Genomic DNA, 9398 nt, shown 5'->3' with positions numbered 1-9398 from the left:
TACCCACCTTCTGAAGTCTGATTCTGTCATTTCATCACACTCGTTCTCCCTCCAACCTTGTTCCCTTGCTGGTGAGGAGTTCTGATCCCTTGTAGGAGGAGAGGTGTTCTGGTTTCAGGTGTTTTCATCCTTTTTGCGCTGGTTTCTTCCCATCTTTAAGGATTTATCCACCTGTCGACTTTGTAGTTGCTGGCTTTCAGATTGGGTCTCAAATCTTTCAGATTGACGTTCTGTTTGTTGATGACGAGGTTATTTCTGTTTCTTTGTTTTCCTTCTGACAGTCTGGCCCCTCTGCTGTAAGTCTGCTGAGGTTCACTCCAGGCCCTGCTTGCCTGGGGTTCACATGCAGCAGCTGCTGAACAGTAAGAGTTGTTACCTTTTTCTTCTTCTGCTATCTTTGTTCCAGAAGGATACCTGCCTAGTGTCAATCTGATCTCTCTTTTATGAGGTGTCTCTTTGGATATATAGGGGTCAGGGAGCTGCTTGAGGAGATGGTCTCTTCTTTATAGGAGCTCAAATGGTGAGCTGTGAGCTCTGTTGTTCATTCAGAGCTGCTGGGCAGGTACGTTTAGGTCCGCTGCAGCAGAACTCATAAGCTGCTTTTTCTTCCCAGGTCCTCTGTCCCAGGGATTTAGGGCTTTATTTATGAGTTTCCATTATGCTGCTGCCGTCTTTTTTTTTTTTTCCTTCAGACCTGCCCTGCCCAGCAAGGAGGCAGCCTAGTCACTTTCAGTCTATAGAGGCTTTGCTGAGCTGCTGTGGGCTCCGCCCCGCTGCCGAGTGAACTTCCCTGCAGTCCTGTTTATATGGGTGTAGTTAGAACTGCTTTGGCAATGGTGGCCTGCCTCTGATGAAGTGGAGCCTCTCTGCTGTGGTGGATTGCCTTGGCAATGGTGGGCTGCCTCAGTAATGGCGGGTTGCCTTGGCAACGGCAGGGTGGTCAGCAATGGCAGGTTGCCTTGGCAATGGCGGGCTGCCTCAGCATTGGCCGACTACCTCCGATGTGGCGGGCTGCCTCGGTAATGGCGGACGCCCCTCCCCCACAGTGCTGGACCGTCCCGGGTTCAGCTGCGCTTGCTGTGAAAGTCTCAATCCAGAGTTTCTGGTTGCTGTTCTTTTGTGGGGGTGGGACCAGCCAAGCCTGATCGCCTGGCTCCCTGCCTCAGATCCTTTTTTAAGTTGGTGTTCCAGTCGCCTGTTGAAGAGGCGCCAGGGTCTGTTTGTTTTCCCTTGTGGCCACTCACTGCGCTGGCTGAAACAGCGGCACTGAGGTTTGTGGTGCTTTTTTTTTTTTTTTCCTGGAATCTACTGTCCTGGCTCCCTGCTCAGTCCCCTTTTTAAACAGATGAATTGGTGAGTTCCCGTGGCTCCAATCGCCAGCCAAAAGGGCACCTGGAGTGGTGTATTTTGTACGGAGAACTGCTGCTCCAGGGCGCCGACAAAGCAGCCCTGCGGGACAAAGCAGCGGCGCCGGCCGGCACAGCCGCACTGGCCGAATCAGCCGCGCTGGCAACCCGTGGAGCTCCTCCACCTGGGAATTTCCTAGTCTATGGGTAATAAAAATGCAGCGTCCACTCACCCTCTGTGCTTTCACTGGGAGCTGCAATCCTGAGCTGTTCCTAAACGGCCATCTTGGATCCAGACGAAGTGGATAATCTTATCTGTAGTTAAGCTGAATACAAGAGTGAGCCATTTTTAAATGACAGGTAGAATCAGAAGGAGTAAGAACTAAACTTCTTTGTATGTTAGAGCAAATTGAATTGAGTTTTTAAGAAGCTTTAAATTTTTCTAAAAGCTTATGAATGTGAGATCGCAGACAGAATCTCAGGATCATGAGAGAAAAGGGGTTGACTGTTTCAGTCATGTAACTATTACTTACCACCACCATTATTAGAAACTAATTCTGTAGCAAAGACCACAGACAGAAATGTTTTGCATGAAATTTGTATTTAATTTCTTTTTTGTGGAAAAGAATATAATGAAAACATGGATTTTGCTAACAGGGAGCAGAGAAAGCTAAGTAAATGAGGAGGTAGCAGGTTACTTAGAGGATAAGTAATAAAATGTGATTTGAAATACACATGCACACATATAACCAATTAAAATTCAACAGTAACTGTAGTAATTATTTACTGTTTATATCTACAAATGATATTTTTCAGGAAGGATAATTTTATCATTAGCATTATTTAGAATTGCTAACAAATGGTGATTATTAAAAATATCAATGTTGAGTTAGTTTTATTATTGTTTTTAAATTATCTAATGGCAATGCCTGCACTAGGAGTGGACCATATTCTCCTTCTAACCATGGGTATGCCACTGCAAGAAAATAATTTGCAGACAAATGGCTTAGTAAAAGTATTATACACACACACACACACACACGCATATACATACATATATATCAAGGAGCAAGTGACCTCAGTAAACATCTGTGTCACAGAATGTATTAGATGTAAAATACTAAAATATATTGTAAGATCAATAATTCCTAAGAGCTGAAAAAACACAAGCCTGCAAATATAAACATTTTCTTTATAAGTGTAAATTTTACTATTTGTACAGAATAATTTGACTTTCAAAATGCAAAGCAATACTGCATGCAGTATTCAAAAGTATAAGGCTTAACTTTTACACCCAATATCAGACTTCCTAGTAAGATAGTCATTTCCCATGATGTTTATATGAAATGAGTGTAATAAAATTTTTCATTGTGCATTATGGAAATTCACATGAAAATGTAAGATACCTTACAGATACAAAAACTCAAGTTCTCATAAATCTATAAATCTCATTTTTTAAAAATAAAGACTAATGATATCTAAGTACAAACTTCTTAAACTTCAAACTATTCACTTACATTGATTTTGTAATCATGTAAAAGACATACACAAAAATGTTGAGTTAAAATGCAGAATTTGCTTAACTTTTAGCTTTAACGTCGTTTGTCTCTGTAAAGTGACTCTTCTTTATGTGAGCAGAAATTTCAATTTATTACACAAGCAGAAAAACTGAGAAGTTTCTCTTCATGTGGACAAGTTTCCACTACTTAAGAATTAATGTAACCAATTTATCTGATGTAAAAGAGAGGATTTTGTTTTTAAATGATTTGGTGAAGCCCTTTTAGATTTTAGACATTCTGAACCTACCATTCTGTTGGGCTTGGTTTCTTACTAGCCTGCTTACAGCGAACGAAATTCACTTTGCCACCATGTGCCCAATGAAAGAGTAGGAACCTTGCCTTCCTTCAGCTTCCAGCTCCAGCTAACCGCAGTCGTATTCTGTAATTCACTAAATGAATCCTAATGAACTGACTTTGTTCTATGATCTTGGTAATATTAATTTGTCACCCAATGTTAAAGTTTCTTCAAGAATTGTGTATCCTTGAATATAATATTTCAAGTCATTGGGTCTCAAAGTACTCATTGGTAAATGAGGGAGGTCAGGAAGTAGAATTATCGATGCTATTCTATGTGTGAACAATGAAATAAATCATTGCCATCTTTGATAAATCAGTCATTCAGAAGGAACAAGAAAACAATATATTGATTATTCATATACTAATTCATTTATTCATTAGAATACGATTCAAAGCTCCATGCAAACAGGAGACTAGTTTTTCTTCCTATCTCCAGTACAAGAAATAGTCTCTGGCAAGTATGCTTATATCCAAAAGACACAAAGATACAATAAAAGAAGTACAATAAAATAAGGCAACATCCTACCTTTAAGAATGTCACTATTCCATAAGCACTCTAGCTGTGTTACAATAAAGAAGATTTGGGGAAAAAAAAATCTCAGAAAATCAGAGTTTCTTCTTCCATTTTGAAACCTACTTAATATGTGATCTTTGACATCATTTAGCCTATAGGTATCTAAGTTTATTCATATGAAAATGGAATAATGTGAACTATGTGAGAATAATGTATGGAGGTAGGCCATGTGTTACAGAAAGCCTAAGTAAGTAATCAAGTCTTAGATGAGTATTTTTTTCTTCAAGTAATGAAATTTGTATGGTTATCAACTTAGGGCAGGTCTAACAGTTCCAGAATACCATCAGGGGCCCACCTTCCTCCTATTCTGCTCAACTATCCTTAGCATGTTTGTCTTACTGTATGGTTGCAGGTAACAGTTGAAGCTCCAGTATCCAAACTATATTCCAGGCAGAAAGATGGGAAGAACAAAAGGCTAAAGATTATTCTGGTTGAGTTGGCTTCCTTGTAACAAATTGGGCACATCCTATACTTCCTCTTAGATCTCAGTGGGTAGAACTATATCACATGTTTATAAGGAATGCTTGGAAATGTATCTTTTTCAAGGTGGTCACTTTTATATATTCAACAAAATCAGAGCTCTGTAAAAAGGTATGGAGAAATAAACATTTAGTAAGAAAGTAGATATTTTACTCACAAGTGCCATCAACTTACTTACCTAATTAAGTATTTGTTGTATGGACATTAAGGTTAAATATTTTACAATGGTTGAGATGGACAGGAATAAATAAATCTATCAAGGAATAAATTTTTGCTCCCAATGCCTTGAAAAAAGAATAATAAAATAATATTTATAAATCTTGTTCCATCAGCATGGCCTATATTAGAAGTCTAATAAAAAACTTGGTACAGAAATCATAGGGATAGCCTGCATTCCAGGGATGGAAATGATGACTTTACCTTGCAAATTAGCAGAGCAGGGCAGAAATCACTACAGCCATCTTTGAAAACAATTTTGTACATTACTTAAGGCCATTGATGCCATTTTGATAGGCTAAGTTGTAAAATAACTGCTTGATATGGTTCTCTTCCTTGCCACAGTTAAACTTCTTTAAAGTAGGGGCTCACTGCGAGACAGCACCCTGACATTTTACTAATTTTAAAGATTTCGCATACATTTTTCAGGGTTAGTTACTCCATGAAAAGCCCTAAGTGTTCCATCATTTGCTCCATTGCTGTAATGTACCATGTGACCCAATTCTGTATATTTCAAATGGGGTATCCTGTTTGCAACAGGTAATTTTTTTCTAAGTTATCTCCTCTTTAAAATTAGGATAATACTGTCTACCTTATTAGTAACAAAGTTTCTGTGTTGAATGAAATAACAGATGTTAAAAGTCTTCACAAGCTGCAAATTACTGTACAAATATGAGTTGTTGCTATTGTTATACTTTGCTTTGTCTCATTTTGGACCTGCTCTATCAACATTACTCTTCCTCACAAGAAAATTCTTTGCTAAAACTTTGTGGCACTTCATAACAACGTGCCATTTTCTTAAGCATGGCAACCCTTTGTAACTCAAAAAAGAGGTAAAGGAGATTATACCAGGAAATAACTTTTATTTCCTCCTGAAAATTCTCCCCTAATATGCCTTTTTACTTATTACCCTCACATCTCACTGCACTATACAATCTGAATTTCAAAGACTATTTGAAATTATTTATTCATTTCTATAATTAATATTCTTTATATATATATATATATATATATATGTGGTTTTTTTTTATATATATATATATATATATATGTGTGTGTGTGTGTGTGTGTATATATATATATATCCTTACTCAAATAATTTATTTACAGGCAATTCAGTTATTAGTTATAATGAAGGGAAACAGTACACTGATAATCTGAAAGTGTGTTAAGAGCAGTTTATACTTGGCTTTCAAATGGTCTTTTTTTCAGAGGATTTGCTTTCCTAATTAAATTTTTTTCTTGTTAAACTTAAGCTTTATTTGCATTTCTTTGGCAGAGGAGGAGGAGATACTAAGGAGAATTCTGAGTAGAGAAAGGAGATAGTCTGGATATAAACAAAGCTCTCTGGTGGAGAATTTACACAATTAAAAAATATACTGATCATCAAGAGTTGATTGCGTAATACATTTGCTTTTGTTCATTCCACATCTCTTTAATATTATAAAGTCTTTGCATAAAAGGACTAATTGCATACAAATTCTATAAATACTAAAGTGAAATGTACTATACAGAGCCCTTAGGGTGAATATCATCAATAACTCTTAGTGGCAAGAATATATTTACCAAATTCTGATGCTGACTTAAAAGTTAAGGAATTGATGTGGTTTTTATTGTGTCTTTTATGTTGTATCTTCTGATACAAATGTGTGTCTGTATGTGTTTCTGTAGAAAAGGAGAGAAGAAGAGAAGATGGAAGGAAGAGGAGTAAAGAAATGAGTGAAAACTGAAAGAAAATGATGTGCCAACTAATTTTATTCTATGCCAAAATTTAAAGTAGCATGCCAAAGGTTTCATGGGAGAAGAACAATAAGATAAATATATAAACTTATAGTTCATAAATATTAAGTGATTTTAAAGTTTGCCTCAATAAATAAAATTGAAAACTTATTGCTTTTATTTAATTTAAAGCAGTATATACACTAGATCTCTCTTAGCCAGACTCATTTATAAACTATTAATATTTAATTTGCATTTTCATCAAGAAAGAAAAAAAAGTTATTTCATAGGTCTCTTTTTCTCCAGACACTGAGTCATTATTTAATTAAGTACTATTTATAGTTTTACATACCACATTTGCATTTTTATCTAGGCTCTGCTTTTGAGAAAACACATATTTAATTTATATCTCATATATTTTTATATCTAGGCATATACAGATCATTAGCTTTTTTATAATGCTATGTTATCTGTAAATTCTTTAACTCAGATAATGACTTTACTTCCTTTTCTTTGAAAATAATGTGGTTAATAAGTTAGAAACCAAGAGAAAACCAAAATATTCTGTATAGCATTGTAGTCGCTTAGATCACAGATTCCATATTTTAAAGTAATTGCATTTTTACTATATACCATGTGTTGTTTCCAATTAATTTTTTTACACAGAATTGATTTTTCCACTGCATGTTTCCTTTTAAGAGCTACGTAAGTAGTTAACCATGTTTTGAAAAACTCCACAAACTCCTCATTAAAGCTTAAGATAACATAAAATAACGTTATTAAAAATAAATAGATGTAATATTTTAACTCAGGAGAATGTGATCATTAGCTACAATTATATGAATAATTGTTTTCAGAAAACATAGGCAAAAACAGAGGTATAAAATTTCAACAATGAAAATTGATTTTGAGTGTTAGGGAAACCATATGAAACTCTTTAAACTCTATGATACCATTCTGAGCTAGGTAAAAAAAAAAAAAAAAAAAATCCCTTGTGTAGAGTATGCATCCTTTAAAGAACATGAAAGCAAGATGCCAGGGGAAAAAATCAATGTCTATCTGTTTATATATCTATATAAACTATATACAATATCTCTAGTGCACATGTTTAAAAACAAAGTTGGAAAACTTCCCAACACTTCACCAGAGTGGTCATGTCTCCCCAGTATAAGATTCACTCTTTATACTTTTTCTGTCCCAACTAATGGTATGAGGAACCTCCAAGCTCACCTTCTCCCCAACAAACAAATAAACAAACAAAACTTTAGCAAGGTCAGGGAACCAGGAATTAGAGCTTCATTATTGCTGGAGTATTGGCCCACTGAACCTAGAGATAAGGCTGAGAAGCTGGGAGGTAGACAGCCAAATACAAAGCTAAAAGAGTCACAGCAGACAAGCTGGAGGTCTGGTCTGAGTCTAGAAGTCCTTAGTCACATAACCATAGGAGGTGCAGAAAGGTGAGGCAACGATTTTGAGACACTTCTCTGAGTTAGAATCTTTGAAGGGAGCTGCTGCCAGAATTAGAAACAAACAACATCTGGAGGAAACTTTGCACAGGATACCTGCAGGATTAAGATCATAAAGATTACTAAACAAACTAGAAGCTTATCCTCTGTGATGATAAACAGCAGAAAAAAGATCCAAAGATTTGGAAACAAGGATTGAAGACTTTGGAAATGTCTGATAGAGAGTATAGAGTAGCTAGAGAGAAAGGGCAGGTCACCTATAAAGGGATCCCTAACAAACTAACAGTGGAACCCTACAAACCAGAAGAGATTGGGGACCTTTATTCAACATTCTTAAAAAAATCTTCAACCAAGAATTTCTTATCCAGCTAAACTAAGCTTCACAGGTGAAAGAGAAAGAAGATCCTCTTACATTGTGTTGGGGACTTCATGACCACCAGGTCTGCCTCACAGGAAAACTTGAAAAGAGCATTAAATATAGAAAAAACACTATCAACTAAAAAGTACTTAAGTACACAGAGCAGTGTCACTGTAAAGCAACCACACCCACAAGCCAACATAATAACCACCTAATAGCACAATGACAGGATCAAATCCACCCTTTTCAATACTAACCTTGAATGTAAATGAACTAAATGCCTCACTTGAAAGGCACAAATTGCAACTTGGATAAAAAAGAAGATCTAATGGCATGCTGTCTTCGAGAGACCCATCTCTCATGTAATGACATCCACAGGCTCAAAATAAAGGGATGGGGACAAATCTACCAAACAAATGAAAAGCAGAAAAAAAGCAGGGGTTGCAATCACAATTTCAGACAAAACAGATTTCAAACCAACCAAAACCGACAAGTTTTAGACCAAAAATGACGGAAGGGCATTGCAAAATGGTAAAACGTTCAATTCAACAAGGAGAGCTAACTATCCTAAATATATATGCACACAACACAGGAGCACCAAGATTTATAAACCAAGTTCTTAGCAACTTACAAAGAGACATCATAGACTCTCACACAACAATGGTGGGAGACTTCAACACTTTGCTGACAGTATTTTGCCAATCTCTAAGGCAGAAAATCAACACATGTATTCAGGACCTAAACTCAGCATTGGACCAAGTGGATCTGACAAACTTTTATAGAAATTTTCACCCCAAAACAATAGAATATACATTTTTCTCGTTGCCACATGGCACATACTCTAAAATCGACCAGTAATTGAACATAAAACAATCCTCAATAAATGTAAAAGAACTGAAATCATACCAAACATAGTCTCAGACCACAGCATAAAAAAAAAATAGAAACAGTTGTCAACACAATGAAAATCACTCAAAGCCATACCTTATATGGAAATTAAACAACATGCTCCTGAATGAATTTTAGGTAATTTCAAATAAGCAGAACTCAAGAAGTTATTCGAAAATAATGAGAAGAAAGATACAATACGTAAGAATTTCTTAAACACAGTTAAGGCAGTGTTAAGAGGGAAATTCGGCTGGGCCAAGTGGCTCACACTTGCAATCCCAGCACTTTGGGAAGCCAAGGTGGGCAGATGAAACCCTGTCTCTACTAAAAATACAAAAAATTAGCCAGGCGTGGTGGCACATGCCTGTAGTCCCAGCTACTCAGGAGGCTAAGGCAGGAGAATCACTTGAACCCAGGAGGCAGAGGTTACAGTGAGCCAAGATTGCACCACTGCACTTCAGCCTGGGAAACAGAGTGGGACTGCTGAGGAAAAAA

This window comes from Cebus imitator, unplaced genomic scaffold, assembly GCF_001604975.1.
Source record: "Cebus imitator isolate Cc_AM_T3 unplaced genomic scaffold, Cebus_imitator-1.0 Scaffold12, whole genome shotgun sequence".
Lineage (NCBI taxonomy): Eukaryota > Metazoa > Chordata > Mammalia > Primates > Cebidae > Cebus > Cebus imitator.
This window is presented reverse-complemented; position numbering follows the sequence as displayed.